The sequence below is a fragment of the Biomphalaria glabrata genome, chromosome 7 (assembly GCF_947242115.1).
Source record: "Biomphalaria glabrata chromosome 7, xgBioGlab47.1, whole genome shotgun sequence".
In the NCBI taxonomy this organism is placed as follows: domain Eukaryota; kingdom Metazoa; phylum Mollusca; class Gastropoda; family Planorbidae; genus Biomphalaria; species Biomphalaria glabrata.
In genome coordinates, this window is record NC_074717.1 from 23,516,347 (window position 1) to 23,533,216 (window position 16,870).

General features: G+C 37.0%; 1 protein-coding gene across 4 annotated transcripts in view; it reads left to right on the plus strand.

Annotated features, from left to right (window-relative positions):
* The window catches only part of LOC106072377 (guanine nucleotide-binding protein G(o) subunit alpha), a 102,566-nt gene that overhangs the window by 39,162 nt on the left and 46,534 nt on the right, over positions 1 to 16,870 (plus strand). Inside the window, exon 1 of one of the 4 annotated variants that reach the window (XM_056035711.1) lies at positions 6,472 to 6,492. The exons of the other annotated variants lie outside the window; for them this stretch is intronic. The gene's annotated coding sequence lies outside the window, so the exon portion shown is untranslated. Of the gene's footprint in view, positions 1 to 6,471; positions 6,493 to 16,870 lie in introns of those variants that run through there. 4 annotated transcript variants of the gene reach the window in all.

The window sequence follows — 16,870 nt, forward strand, 5'->3', positions numbered from 1 at the left end:
TGCATCTGCATTTATTTACTTTTCCAACAGACATTAGCAAAACGGGTCTGTTGTGTCACGTGCTGCTTCCGGTAACACACACACACACACACACATAGGTGTTCTGTTTGGCTTTTTTGTTTAAGTTAGGTTGTGATGGTTGTAAAGAAAAAATATCCTATAACTGATCAACACGTACTTAACCTTGGCCAGAGTACAGAAGTTCTTTGAGACAAATTACTTGGTCATTGATGTTTGCACCTAACTTTATCAGGTATTTTTGTTTGTTATCAACGAAGAATTGTAAAGTAGGAGATACATGAAATTAGATTTACTCCAATGAATGCGCTTGAGTTTAGTGTTTGCGTGTCAATGAATGCGTGTGTATGTGTGGACACCTAGAGAAGGTGGCAATGCTGAGAAGTCTATCAGGTAGAAGCGTCAAAAAAGAAAAAAAGGGGACTCAAAAGTCAATGCAGATACGTATAGAGAGTTGTTTTAACAACCAAGGCTCCCCCTCCTTTTGCAGGCTTAGAAGTCAGGATGTCCAGGGTTTGGTTGATAATCATAATTGATTCGGACCCACAATTATTTACAGTGGATACACCGCTTCGTCTCTCCATGTTCCATCTTTTTTTTTTTAACTTCTTAACTTGATCTATTTGTCTTAAGAATCCTGCTTTTTAAATTTCTCAAATCCATACTAACACTTATATTGAATATCATTCATATAAAGTTAAACTTTTGGAATCCAGACTTTTATTTTTTCTAGTATCGTACGTATAGACTATAGAGTTAAACATTTCTGGACTCTTCTTCTTATCTTCTTATATAATACAGACGTTACTTCAAAAAAGAAGATGATTACGTCCTACGCGTCATGCATTTAGTCATGCATATTAACCAATGACTTAAATTCTGCCAAGTCACTGGTTTTCCTGGCTAGCTCTAATAGCACTAGGGAAGAAGGAGTATTTGTACAAATTTGTCCTAGCATATGGGACGAGGAATGTGCCTTTATCTTTGTGTCTTTCAGAGTATTTTATTAAATTTTGTTTTTGTATTTGAAGATTATGGTTCAGTGTTTTATGTATAATTGCTACTTTACTTTTGAATCTTCTGTCCTGAAGGCTTTCTAAATTTAGTGATTTTACTAAAGGTGTTACTCTAGTCAAATGTGAATATTCGTTTGTTATGAATCTCACTGCTCTATTTTGTGTCTGTTCCAGTTTCTTAATGTTTTCTTGAGTTGAGGGGTCCCAAACGGAGGATGCATTTTCTATTATTGGCCTAACCAAGGTTAAATAACATTTTGTTTTATGTTCTTATTTGATTTATAGAAATTTCTTTTAATAAATCCTAATGCTTTGTTTGATTTTTTTGTAGTTTCATCAATATGTGGATTCCATGACAGTTTTTCATTTATTATAACACCTAGGTATTTTGCGTTTTTAGTCTGTGTTACTGGTTTGCCATGAATAAGATAAGTGGAATTAATTTGTTTTAGTTTTTTTGTTACTCTTAACAACTGACATTTTTCTGGGTGGAAAGACATGCTCCAATTTGATTCCCATTTCTGTAATTCATCTAATTCTCTTTGTAAAATATCTATGTGTCTTGTGTTGTTTTTATTGTTCTATATATTATGCAATCGTCTGCAAATAATCTGACTTTTGTTCCTGAAGTAATGCAATTTGGTAAATCATTTATGTAAATTAAAAATAGTAGTGGACCCAAGACTGTTCCTTGAGGTACACCTGAGTTTACTGTTATCGGTGTTGATTTAGAGCCATTTATTATTACAGTTTGTTCTCTCCCTATCAGAAAATCTTTAATCCACTGATGCAGTGGACCATTAATGCCGAAATATTTTAACTTTTTAAGCAAACTATGGTGGTGAACTTTGTCAAAAGCCTTAGAAAAATCTAGTAAGATAGAATCTATTTGTTCACTATTATCTAAACCTTTTGAAAAATCATCAATTAGTCCTATTCTATTCTGTTCTAGGATTTTACATGTGATGCTGGTAAGTGATACTGGTCTGTAGTTTCCTGGGTCAGATTTTTCTCCTTTTTTAAATAGGGGGGTGACATTAGCTTCTTTCCAGTCCTTTGGTACTCTGCCCTGGTTAAGTGAAGCCTGAAAGAGTATTTTGAACACTGGGGCTAGCTCATTACTTAGTTCTTTGAGTAATCTAGCTGGAATACCATCAGGTCCAGAAGCTTTATTTGGTTTCGTGTTGGCTAATAGTTTTTGAATTCCATTTTCTTGTACTACTATATCTTCTATGTTGTCTACTTGGTTCAAATTCAGTAATATGTCTTTGTCTCCTGGGGCTGAGAATGCTGATGCAAAGCATTTCTATTGAGTGTCGTAGGCCTACGTATAGAGCTTAAAACTTTTCGAATCCACACTGACATTTATCGTGAGTACATGTATCCTACTTGTAGAATTAGATTTCACGAATCTTTTCATGAAAAACGTTTGTCATGAGCATCGTTGTTATGTGGATAAAACATTCACATATAAAAGCTCAAATAAGCATATTAAAACGCACAAATAGGCCTACACATGCATACATTTTATTACATATATACCCATACATATAGGGGGCGCGGTGGCTGAGTGGTCAATCGCTTGGTTTCCGAACCTTGGGTCCTAAGTTCGAATTTTGAGTTTCGGGATTTTTATTGCGTCCCTGAGTCAACCCAACTCTAATGGGTACCTGACAATGGATGCTTACACATTTTTCGATTTCTCTGTGAAGGTTAGACAACATAGAAACAACATTTCTCACATGCAGTATGGAGCAGTTGTCTGTTACCCAGTACACGTCAGTTATCAAAAGGGGGAATTTACTTCGAATTGTTTCGATAGGCTTTTGACAAGAGCGTAGGCAGGGTGACAGGTGGCTCTAGGTTTTGTGTTCTCTCGTGTGGTGGACAAAGTGTTGGATACACGGAGTGGACGTTCTTTTTAGTCGCAAATTGTGTGCTATCTATCTATCTATCTATCTATCTATCTATCTATCTATCTATCTATCTATCTATCTATCTATCTATTATCTATCTATCTATCTATCTATCTATCTATCTATCTATCTATCTATCTATCTATCTATCTATCTATATATGTTCTGTCGGTCAATTTGTCTTTGTACAAAATCTACTCACTCCGTCTGTGTGTCTGGTACAAATGTTTGTACACGTTATGTCTCCCACTTCTCATTCTCGGATCAAGCTGAAGCTTTACACAATTGCCCCTAACAACACATGAATCACACGAGTCAATCCAAAAATGTACCAATTAGTGGTAATTAATTAATTTTCTATGGTTTAGAAAAAGGTAATAATTTTTACAGTATGAGATATGACTGTTCATATGTAATTCTTTCCCTTATATAAGTATTTTTTTTAAAGTATTTTTTTTCTGCTTGTTTTCATTGTGTTTTATATTAGTCACTCTGTCTGTCTGTTTGGTACACATTTGTTTATTTGTTTTTCTCCCATTTCCCATTTTCGGATCATGATCGATACATAAATCCATCAATTAGTGATAATTGATTAATTTTGGTTTATACAGAAAAAGGAAATTATTGCAGTATTGAGACATAGGGCTTTAATTTTTTAAAAGTATTTCGAATATTTTGCTTTACTTCCCTTTGTTCGTCGACATTTATGCCTCAGTGACTAGCGGAATTTTCTAGTTGCTTATATAAATGACAAGTTTTGAAACTATAAACCAGAGTTTCTCAAACTTTTTTTGACCTGGGGAAAACTTGATATATTTAAGACTTGCCCACGACCTTGAAGTGAAAATCCTACATAAATGCATAGTATATAAATTACATAAGTAAAAAAAAAAAGAACTTTGTTCAAGGAGTGTTGATTGAGGTTATTACTTTTGTTTCAAATACAATTTTAAAAAATTGGATATTTTTTTAGTGTCCGGCTCCATGTCTGTAAGTAGCAACTGCAAATCTCTACGAGCACACATTTTGAGTCGGTTTCTTTTATTTGGTATGAGGTTCATTATGGTATTAAATCCACGTTGTATCAAATAAGAAGACGGGAAAGCAGTCAACAATTTCTGTACGATGGCCCATAAAATTGGAATCTGTATGTATTTGTAACCAGAATCTGTGGTCTCCTTGTTCAGACATTGGTTTCAGTTCCTCGTTTGTGGATTTTCAAAAAGCTGCTCCTGGATTAGTATGAGTCAATCAGCAGAGTTAATTGTTATTCTCATAGGGTTACTATTTATAACTCTCAGACTACTTAGTACTAGACACTTCCATTTAATAATTAAAATTTGCTTATCTGTTATGTGTTTTATTTTTTGGGTTCTTAAAGAGATACCAATGTTATCATTCATGACAATAAGCTAATAATTGTCTCATTTTACAACATGACTTCGATATAAATCTACTTCTATTCGGGACAAATCTAGATTTATTTTAAACAGGACAAAAAGACAAAGAAATGTAATTCTAGTTGTTTTCAATAAATTTACTTCTACTTTCGACAAATCTAAATCTTTATTAAAACACGACTCTTTAAACAAATCTAGTTGTTTTCGATAAATCTACTTCTATTGCTACAAACTTAGTTCTGTTTAATTCGACAAATCTGCAATAATAAATGCATTTTCCAGAAATGCATTTCTTTGTTGTTTTTTTTAGGAACTTTGCGATGGGCACTGAACTTTGTTTTCTTTCTTGAAAATGTTCCGAATGGAGCACCGTACATTATTTGATCAAAATCCAAGATGGGGTTTAGTCGGCCTCAATCTTTCAAACGAGACCAAGACATCTCTCACGAAATTTTAAAGCCAGGAAATGTGGCGGACGCTAAAATCGTATAAATCTCATCTTGCTTCCTACATATTTTTTTTTTCTTGTAAAGTTTTAGACATTAAAATGTTGGAGAGCGAATGATTTTGTATTCCTCCTCCCACTCCGTCCCCAAGCCGACAGGAAAATGAATGAAAGATTTGGCTTGGCTCTGTGTGGCGAGCTCCATTAATTAATTGTGACTGGATAGCTGACGGTATGAATGTACTTAAGTTGCATATATTCTCAATGAGACGCTGTCGTAGCAAGTCAGTCTGTACATACGCAGCATCTATGTGTACATCGTCTGTACATACACAGCATCTATGTGTACATCGTCTGTACATACGCAGCATCTATGTGTACATCGTCTGTACATACGCAGCATCTATGTGTACATCGTCTGTACATACGCAGCATCTATGTGTACATCGTCTGTACATACGCAGCATCTATGTGTACATCGTCTGTACATACGCAGCATCTATGTGTACATCGTCTGTACATACGCAGCATCTATGTGTACATCGTCTGTACATACGCAGCATCTATGTGTACATCGTCTGTACATACGCAGCATCTATGTGTACATCGTCTGTACATACGCAGCATCTATGTGTACATCGAACCTCTTGGCAACAAAACTTTGTTTATAAAGCACACACAAGAATACATAAAGATTTGTGTTGAAAGAATAGTGAGTCTCTAAAACATGTTTTTGTAAGTCTCTGTTGCTACCGACTCTATACATAGTAGAAGACAGGCTACCAAATGTTAATTGATTATTGGTCACATGTAATGGATATATTATCAATGGCTATTTGCTACATACCTAAGAGTGAAAATGTATTCCCACCCATGCGACTCAAAACAATGTTTACATTGGCTCAAACCGTTGATGTTTTGTTTAATCAATATCAGAGATGTACATTAATCTAGAAAGAAGACTAGTAAGAAATAGATATGCATATCTATAAGAATTTGTTTTATAAAGATAATTACAATATGAAATTCAACTAGAGGCAAAGTAGTTTATATACTATTAGCAATTCATAGATCCATTGTTCGGAGAATTAAGTTTCAAGTGTCCGGTCGTCTGATAGACTTTAGCGGCATAAACTGCTCTGTTAACGTATCCAAGACTCCAGCCCCCCCCCCCCTTTTCCTTTTTATAGTCTCAGACCAACTTACACCAGGCCATTCTTATTTATGTTGTCCAGAAATAAGTGCTCCATTTCTTATAGATGCATATTACTATGTGCTAGCACTGTCTAGTCTTAGGGAATTGTGTCGGGACACTTTCAGCTGTATTTGGGCTCTCACGGCATCCCCCAGTAGGGAATTGTTGGTCTTCACCTCTTTCTTTAAGGTTTATGCGTTTCCAAATATAAGAATTGTACAGGGGATCTTTATTGTACATTGGAGATTTTCGCGATAAACTAAACCATGTCAAAGGCGCTAAATCGAACTTCCAAATTGGCCACTAAATGAACGCTACAAACAGATTAGCTTAACAAATTTGATTACGTAGTGCTAAAATGTGAATAGACATTATGGTGTAACTTGTTAAAACATAGGTTATCAACACAGCCTTACTTTCACACCAGATACACCAACAAGTTTGTATTTCTAGGTTTTCCGCCATGCATGAAAATCCTCAATAGGGATATAGTTTTAAATAGGTTTGTACTTGCTTTTGGGATGGAAGAAGAAAGAGTAAATGAAAAAAAAAATTAATGTCTTCTTTATATTCAAATAATTGTGTAAACATTCATATTTAATTGTTCATAAATTGTATTACATTTGAATGGGGAGACGATCTTATGCAAAAGGGTTATAACTGATACCCAGTAATACGAGAAATACAATATATAACTCTTAGTTTCTCTGAGACAATTGCACTCATTGCCAGATGAAATTTTAATAAATTCAATATTTGATCTTTCTGAAATTTAAATAAAACATATTGTCACACAGTACGAGTTTATGAACGAAGTTTCAGCTCGATCGTATATTGTAAAACTTCCTAACTGTATGTTTGCAATTGTAGACTAAAAAATGCCATAACAGTAGGAATTAGATTAACAGCTATAAGTATATGGCAGCTGATGTATCCAAAGGAACAGGAAGTGCCGATACAGTTTGGGGTCAGCGGCTTCGCATATATTCTGCCAAAGTGCTGTAAATTGCCTAAGGGTCGCCGGCTCCTGATTTTTCTTCAGGGTTAATTCACGAAGTCTTTCCCATGGTTGGGTATCGCTGCATTCAGCAGAGGTTTGAATTCAGAGTTTTCCTGCTTCTAGATCAGCGGTTCTCAACCTTTTACGCTCGGCGACCCCTTTTTACAATCCTCCACTCTGTCGCGACCCCCCCCCCCTGCACACACACACACACAGCAATAGAAGAATAGACAAAAACAATCCATATTTTCGATGGTCTTTGGCGACCCCTGGCAAATCGTCAATCGACCCCCAAAGTGGTCGCGATCCACAGGTTGGGAACCCCTGTTCTAGATGAATGGTCAGCTTATATCGAATATAAGGAGAGACCCGCCCAATTACCAATGTATCTCACAATATTGAAAGGTTTATCTCCCCTTTTCTAAAAAAAAAATGTATTAATAAGCACTGATTGATTAACTAATCAGTTAATTTTTTTTTAAATTGATTCATGCAGGACTGGACTTAGACTTGATAAGGCCCAGTTACTCGCCTTCGCACTTTCCCCTTAAAACAGTTCCTCCGGACTCAATATCTCAGCCACACGTGCTATAAGTGGGTCAGAGATAACCTCATATCGTTTTTCATTTATACATTGTGTAAGTGTATACTGTATAATAGGCTACATTAGAATAGTGTGAAAATAGCAAGCAAAATATAAAAAATACATTTAAAAAACAAAGATTTTTTTTTAATAAACGTATAAGGACAGCCGTATTACCCTCGTATCTCTAAGTATTACACTGTTTATCTCCCCTTTTCTATAAAAAAAATTATTACCACTAATGTATTCACCAATCGATTAATTATTTTTTTTTACTGATTCACGCAGGACTGGATTTAGACTTCATAAAGCCCTAAGCTATTTGAGATATGGGGCCCCTTGTAATCAACATAGGGCTATTTTTACAAGGCTAATATCAACTCAATCTGTCTGGTCAAAAGTTTGTACTCGTTATTCCTCCCACACTAAATCTCGGATCAAGTTGCAAATTTCGCACAATTATTTCTTTTACCTGCCAACACAAGAATAAAAAAAAACAAATTAACCAATTAGCTAATTAACTATTGGTAATTAATTATTTTCTTTGGTATCTCGAACAATGGAAAGAAATTGTATTTGACTGAAGTGGTGCTATAAGCTGAATTAGTCCCCTTTATATGTCGTCGTCTGAGACTTAGTGAACACACGTGAAATAGGATGAGACTATAGAATACAATCTTCCATGTTCATAAGTTGTTCACTAGCAGAGTGGTTACCTGTTGGCTTGAGAAGCCTGAGAAGGCTTTAACCCACGAATTCAGGTCGTTCATCTTTTTTTAAAAATAAATACATTTATTCCTTTACTCTTTCTTCAAAAGGCTTGAAAATATCTCTGGAAGTTTTTTGGGGATTGGGGGCCTAAGTTATATCTTATGTTGCCATATATTCATACACACAACTAATGTGTATATGTATAACTAATTTATATTTACACAATTATTTTTCATACACACAACTTATATACATATTTTACTACATACATGCACTAACCTTATGCACGCGATCAGCATGGCTGACACCACAATAGGGGAGCTGTGTGCCCAGGACGTAAAGGGTGACGGCGCCCCATGTTGAAGAAACGTTGAGTGTAAACCGAGAAGAAGACAAATGTTCTAAATCTACTTACACGTGATGTGGTGGTTGTACTCACAGGCTTGTCTCCGGTGACGTCGCGTCTTGATGTGTGAAAAGGTGGTTGCGTTCGAGACCAATCGTCATAGAAAGCTTGAACACTGAGCTGCGACGTCGCAACCTGTGGGCAGTGGAGACCAATAGCTCGTTGACACGTCACAGGTCTGTCTGTATGACGTGTCAGCGTTGAGGTCTACTATAACGAATGGTCTTGGGTGCATTCACAGGCTGGCCTCACGTCACGTGACGTGTTGGTTTGTGTGTGTGTGTGCGTATAGAGAAGTATTTACGTTCATAGCCTCTAGTCTCTCTCGACATTTGTTGTGTGTGAAGTAGTTACAGGCTGGTCATTTAGGACATCACATTTGTACGAACTAGTTGCAGGTTGGTCATTTATGACATCACATTTGTACAAACTAGTTGCAGGTTGGTCATTTATGACATCACATTATTACGAACTAGTTGCAGACTGGTCATTTATGACTTCACATTTGTACAAACTAGTTGCAGGTTGGTCATTTATGACATCACATTATTACGAACTAGTTGCAGACTGGTCATTTATGACTTCACATTTGTACGAACTAGTTGCAGACTGGTCATTTATGACATCACATTTGTACAAACTAGTTGCAGGTTGGTCATTTATGACATCACATTTGTACGAACTAGTTGCTGACTGGTCATTTATGACATCTCATTTGTACAAACTAGTTGCAGACTGGTCATTTATGACATCACATTTGTACAAACTAGTTGCAGGTTGGTCATTTATGACATCACATTATTACGAACTAGTTGCAGACTGGTCATTTATGACATCACATTTGTACAAACTAGTTGCAGGTTGGTCATTTATGACATCACATTATTACGAACTAGTTGCAGACTGGTCATTTATGACTTCACATTTGTACGAACTAGTTGCAGACTGGTCATTTATGACATCACATTTGTACAAACTAGTTGCAGGTTGGTCATTTATGACATCACATTTGTACGAACTAGTTGCTGACTGGTCATTTATGACATCTCATTTGTACAAACTAGTTGCAGACTGGTCATTTATGACATCACATTTGTACAAACTAGTTGCAGGTTGGTCATTTATGACATCACATTATTACGAACTAGTTGCAGACTGGTCATTTATGACTTCACACGAGTGTGAAGTAGATTGCAGTCTGGTCATTTATGGCGTCACATGTATGTTTGTTGTAGGTTGCAGTCTGGTCATTTATGACTTCACTTGAGTGTGAAGTAGATTGCAGTCTGGTCATTTATGGCGTCACATGTATGTTTGTTGTAGGTTGCAGTCTGGTCATTTATGACTTCACTTGAGTGTGAAGTAGATTGCAGTCTGGTCATTTATGGCGTCACATGTATGTTTGTTGTAGGTTGCAGTCTGGTCATTTATGACTTCACACGAGTGTGAAGTAGATTGCAGTCTGGTCATTTATGGCGTCACATGTATGTTTGTTGTAGGTTGCAGTCTGGTCATTTATGACTTCACACGAGTGTGAAGTAGATTGCAGTCTGGTCATTTATGGCGTCACATGTATGTTTGTTGTAGGTTGCAGTCTGGTCATTTATGACATAACGTGAAGTGGTTGCAGGCTGGTCATTTATGATATCACGGGTGTATGTGTGAAGTATCTGCTTTATGTGTGGGAAGCGTGGTCGAGAGGCTAAGTGCGCTTGAAATTCGCTTGTCTTGGCTACCTAGAAGGGGGCTCGAGGTTCGATTCGACACCCGAATCGGGCAGAGTTGTGTTTACTGAGCGCCTAGATACCCCCTCCCCCCCACTGGTCCACAAATGAGATTGAACCAAAGCGCTCTGAGCATGCTATAAGCATGAAAGTAGCGCTATATAAAAGCTATGATAATAATAATGTGTGTTGATTATTCATGAAGTCCCATGCATGTATAAGGTAGTTGCTGGCTGATCATTCATGACAGCGGTTTTGTTGTCTACCAGCTGTTTGGTGATACAAGTCAACGGCCGTCAACAACACCATCTCTCTCTCTCTCTCTTTCTCTCTCTATATATGTTCCATATACCTGTGATGATTGAAATTTAATTCCTATCTTTTTATTTGAGAAGAGAGAGGGGGATAGATTAGATAGATAAATAGAGGGATAGATAGATAGATAGATAGGGTTAGATATTTAGAGGGACAGATAGGTAGATATATAGATAAATAGATATTTAGAGGGACAGATAGATAGATAGAGATACAGATAGATAGATAGATAGATAGATAGATAGATAGATAGATAGATAGATAGATAGATAGATAGATAGATAGATAGATAGATAGATAGATAGATAGATAGATAGATAGATAGATAGATAGATAGATAGATAGATAGATAGATAGATGAGTAGGGCCTCCAGCCGGACTACTGTTTGCAACATCTAAGATGTATCGAATGAAGCTGATGAGACTCTTTCCAACCTGACCTGTATTTTGGTGAATGATTGTGCTTTTGGAATCCTGACAAAACCTCGCAGTGTACCCACAGTGAAATGAGCGTGGCTGTCTAGGATTGGTCTCAGTTTGGCGCCAAGTTTTAGTGTAGAGACTAGCGGTAAACTCAATTCCTTTGTTCACGCTTGAGACTGGGACTGGTGGTATGACCGTGGTATACAGTGCTCAATAATACAACATAGAACCAAAGGTGTAAACAATGCGCTGCGGGTGTGATGTTATAATCAATATGTTAGATGTCCATATCTCCCACTTTATTACAAAGCTTATATCACCTCTTGTCTGTCATGTAAAAAGTTTGTACACGTTATTTCTCCGACACCCATTCTTGGACGAAGCTGAAATTTCGCACAATTATTTCCTTTACCTGACAACACAAGAATGAATTTTTAAAAAATCAATTGGTTAATTAACTATTGATAATTATTTTGTTTGGTATCTTGAACAAGGGAAAGAAATTGTACTTGACTTAAGTGGTGATATAAGTTGAATTAGTCCCCTTTATAGGTCGCCACTTTAAAGTATGTTTGCAGCAAACAATATATAACTATACAATCTTTTATAATCATAAACACCTCACTAGTAGAGTGGTTAGTAGGCCTATATCGGCTTGAAAAGGCGTGAGCCATGAGTTCAAATTCAGGTCGTTTAAAAACCGATTAAGGTAAAATTTACCTAGATATCCCTTTCAGTGGATGGCTGCCTGGTCGTGCGGTTTTCGCGCTGGACTGTCGTTCGAACTTATCGATGGTCCCTGGTTCAAACCCTGACTGCTCCCATCCCCCATTGTGCTGCGGGAGGTTTGGACTAGGAAATAATTATCTTCAACTCTGAAGGAACATGTAAAACATTTTACAACAAACAGCCCCCCCCCCATTTCCCCAACTGATCCAGATTAGTGATAGGATCATAGCGTATTGAGAAAGCTAAAAGCATGAAATTGCACTAAACAAAATATAAAAGTATTTCTAATCGCAGAGATTCTTGTTGTTGGACTAGATCTATTACAAATTTAATGACATGACTGATCCAAACTAATTGGTACAATTACACTTCGTATAAGCTTTGTTGTTTTTTTAAAGTAATTTTTAAAAATGTTTTTCTTGTTTTGTATTAGTTTTGGTTTCCTTCATTCTTTTTGATACATTATATAAGAGAACACATTTCAAACCTTCAAGTAACCACGTAGACCGAACACATTTCAAACCTTCAAGTAACCACGTAGACCGAACACATTTCAAACCTTCAAGTAACCACGTAGACCTACCCTTTTCTTAAAGAAAAAAGTAAAGTTTCCCCTTTCAGACCTTACGATCTATGGGGCAAATGATGCTAAGGTCATCTGTTTCTTTGGCTAACGGTTAAAGAGCAAGGTGTCATGTGAGACTCATATGGACAGCACAGCGACCAACCGATTTTATTTTCCCCAACTAAAGTCAGGTACCCATTAGAGTTGGATGGACTCAGGGGCGCACTCCCAGTCTTCAGGTTCGTTTAACATCTCAGCCACTGCGCCCGACAGGTTGTGACGTTGCAGGTCAGTGTTCATGCCTGTCAGGTCTTTGATGAATTATTACTATGAATTAATGTGTTCATGCATTAATAAAGTATATATTGCAAAATGTGTCTAGGTATTACAGTTAATGTAGAAGTAAATATCTTGATTTCTCTTGTGTTATTGATATTAATTACTAACTTGTAATAAATTTAGGCCCGAGCTCAGCACGACAGTCACACCATACACATTCAGTTATGCATAAAGTAGTAAACAATGTGTATGATGATTTTAAATAAAATTATGAATTTAATACAATGAATTATATACACTGAGTGGGTATGAATGATAATAATGAGGTGAGTTACAATAAGGTATATAAATACTTGATATGAAATAATATGCTCTAGTTCATCCCAAGTAATATAATCACTTAACTTCAATATCTCAATAAGTATGCCTATGAAGTTGTCCAAATAACAACTAGCAATACACATAGAGCAATCTTCATCAATAGTCCACAGCGCAGGTCACAATACCATCAAAGCTGGAACGTCATAGTCCAACAACAGGTCTGAATACAGTCAGCCGAAGTCTGGAACGTCATAATCCAACAACCGGTCTGAATACAGTCAGCCGAAGTCTGGAACGTCATAATCCAACAACCGGTCTGAATACAGTCACCCGAAGTCTGTAACGGTACCCTCCGCCTTACCACCACACCTCAGACAGAGAACTCCAAGATGAAAACTTAGTTCAATAGTCCAAGGCTAGAACCAATCTGAAGCCTGAAACTAAAACCTAAAATAAGACCCTGTAGAAAGATAAAAGAACGGAGTCTTCTAATTTTCTAGTCTACCAATAGAATAACAAATACGATCGAATCAAATAGAATAATTATTCAATGGGAAGATTAAACTCACCCTACACAGGGGCCAAGATAATCCACTTCAAGAATAATCTGAATATCAACCAAGACACAACACTAAGGCTATCCAGTAGTGAAGTATAAGGCGAACATCAGAGCTCCCTCAAGAAAACGTCTTGTCTCTAGATTACAAGATGGGAACAGAGATCGACGGACCGTCCGCTACGTCACTAGTAGCGAGTGAGTATTAGTCAAAAAATTGATCACCAGAAACCAAGGGACACAACCTGCTAAACAAAATACTTGGAGGAAAATAAACACAATGACGTCATCAAACGTGTTGAACTCGGCATTATTTACATTTGATTGTCCTGACTACCGTATGCAGTTACTTAAGTAACTGCGACAAAGCCTTCTACAAGAATTGGTCTAGGTAAGACCCTGCCATAAATTCGGAGCTGTATTTATACTTCACCTATTATGATACGAGAAAGTTTTAAGCGGTCACTTCTTAACCACGCCAATGTCGCCATCTGCAAGAACTAAAGTATTGTACTAAAATGGCGAAAAAATAAATACCAAAGTTCTATCTTGTGAGAGCCCATTTCTTGTGGAGACCCAAGGGGAGACCTGCCCTCCCTTAACTCTAGCCATGGTTAAAACTAAGACTTCCTGGAAGTAAAGCTGTATAGGCCTTTTTTCTATTCCCAACCTTAGTTTTAAAAGAATGCTTTTCACTTTAATATAAACTGAATTTGTAATGCTATGAAAGCCCATCTTTTCACTTGGCTCTAACTCACACTTCACAAACTAGTTCTTGAAATGCGATCCACGTGTTACTTTTTTTGTTTCCTATCAACGTCCGATGCAGATCAGAGGGCACCTTATAGGTTCAAGTGCTTTCAGAATGAATCATAACCTGGGCTTTCTCTACCTGGCCCACTGCATAGATCAAAGTTGGTTTTACTCAGCCATTTCTTTTATTGCCTGTACTTAAAACAGTAAGAAAAGACCTTCAAATTCTAGCATTGCCAGTGCTTTAGTTTTGGTCAATATCAGTACATTGTTTATACAAGGTTTGAGATAAAATGATCGCTTCAGAGCAACAGATGTTTCGATCAGAACAATGACAAAGAATTGTGTTGTTGGAACGGTGAAAAAAACAACACAAAACGTGCACCCTTATATCGACTGCAGTGGCATGTTTTATCCACCTAGAACTGAAATCAATAACAACATTAAAAAACACAGAACATAAACAAGCGAGTTATTGAAATGTCAATTCTTACAATCCTGGGTATATTATTACAGACATCGACAGACGATTTCGTGTTACAGCAGTATACTGTCCCAACCGCCACCCACCCTCTCCCCTTTTCCCAATCTCTTAAAACATGTAATGTTTGGTCTCTTCTGATACTTAAACCACTTACTCTGACGTCAGTTCTTTTGTTCTTGGTTGTTGTTTTTTTTGTCTTTCAAGTCTAATAAATACGAAAGCTTGAATATTTTTTCTTCGAAATATTTTTTGTTTGAAACGCATCTTTAAATTGGAGAAAGCAAAGAAAACCTGATTAGAGTAAATCCAGAAATGTCTTATGGAGTGCAAATGCCATAGTTCATGATTCACTTGAAAACATTTCCTTACCGATTGGCTGCCGGTGGAGTTGGAGATGAACTGGGTGGGTCTGAAGTTTCTTCTTTCTCTGCTTCCTTATCGCTGTAACCAGTACTCTTGTCCCACAACTGGGTCTTTATGGCTCTACTGACATTAGTTCCGTCAGCACTAGTTTTGCTTACATGAGCTCAGATTGTATAATGGCTGCGTTAGTTCTTGATTGTTTAAGTTAACTTTTATTCATTCTATCTACAACAGCTTGGGGTTAGGGCGTGGAGACGAGGGGCCCAGGAGAGATCTGAATGGAGGGATATGTTGAAGCAGGCCAGAGCCCTCCATGGGCTGTAGCGCCACTGGGATGGATGGATTGTATTCATTCTGTTGGTATCATGTCCACGTTAATTTGTCTGTGTATAATGTCTATGTTCATTTGTCTATGTATAATGTCTATGTTCATTAGTCTGTGTATAATGTATATGTTCATTTGTCTATGTATAATGTTTACGTTCATTTGTCTATGTATAATGTTTACGTTCATTTGTCTATGTATAATGTATATGTTCATTTGTCTGTGTATAATGTTTATGTTCATTTGTCTATGTATAATCTATATGTTCATTTGTCTATGTATAATGTTTACGTTCATTTGTCTATGTATAACGTTTACGTTCATTTGTCTATGTATAACGTTTACGTTCATTTGTCTGTGTATAATGTCTTTGTTCCTTTGTTCTACATGCACTATATCCGCGTTTATTGGTCCTGTGTGTATTTTGTCATATTTCATTGGTCCCTTTGTATTATATCCGCTTTCATGGGTCCTGTGTGTGTGTGTATTATGTCCTATTTCATTGGTACTGTGTGTATTATATCCACTTGCATTTGTTCTGTGTATATTTTGTCATATTTCATTGGCCCTGTCTATATTTTGTCATATTTCATTGGTTCTGTTTGTATTACGTCCACTTTGATTGGAATTGTGTCTAGTACATGTATAGTCACTTGTAGTAGTTTTGCTGTATGGCCGAAGCTTTTAATGTGTGTGTGTGTGTGTGTGTGTTATGTTGCGCGGCATATCATTTTTCTGTTGCATTAGATCTTTTTATAGAATCTCCACTTGATATAAACTAGGTGTAGGTGTTTTATATTATTGTCACTTATTGTCCGTCTTGTTACCCACTTGTATTTTCTTTTCTCGCTTTAGTCCTGTTGGTAAAATGTCCACTTGGAATTATTCTGTCTTCTATGTCTCCCTTGCTTATCTCTCTCTCTCTTGCCTGTCTCTCTTCCCTATCTCTCCCTTGCTTATCTCTCTCTCTCTCTTGCCTGTCTCTCTTCCCTATCTCTCCCTTGCTTATCTCTCTCTCTTGCCTGTCTCTCTTCCCTATCTCTCCCTTGCTTATCTCTCTCTCTCTTGCCTGTATCTCTTCCCTATCTCTCCCTTGCTTATCTCTCTCTCTTGCCTGTCTCTCTTCCCTATCTCTCCCTTGCTTATCTCTCTCTCTTGTCTGTCTCTCTTCCCTATCTCTCCCTTGCTTATCTCTCTCTCTTGTCTGTCTCTCTTCCCTATCTCTCCCTTGCTTATCTCTCTCTCTCTTGCCTGTATCTCTTCCCTATGTCTCCCTTGCTTATCTCTCTCTCTTGCCTGTATCTCTTCCCTATCTCTCCCTTGCTTATCTCTCTCTCTTGCCT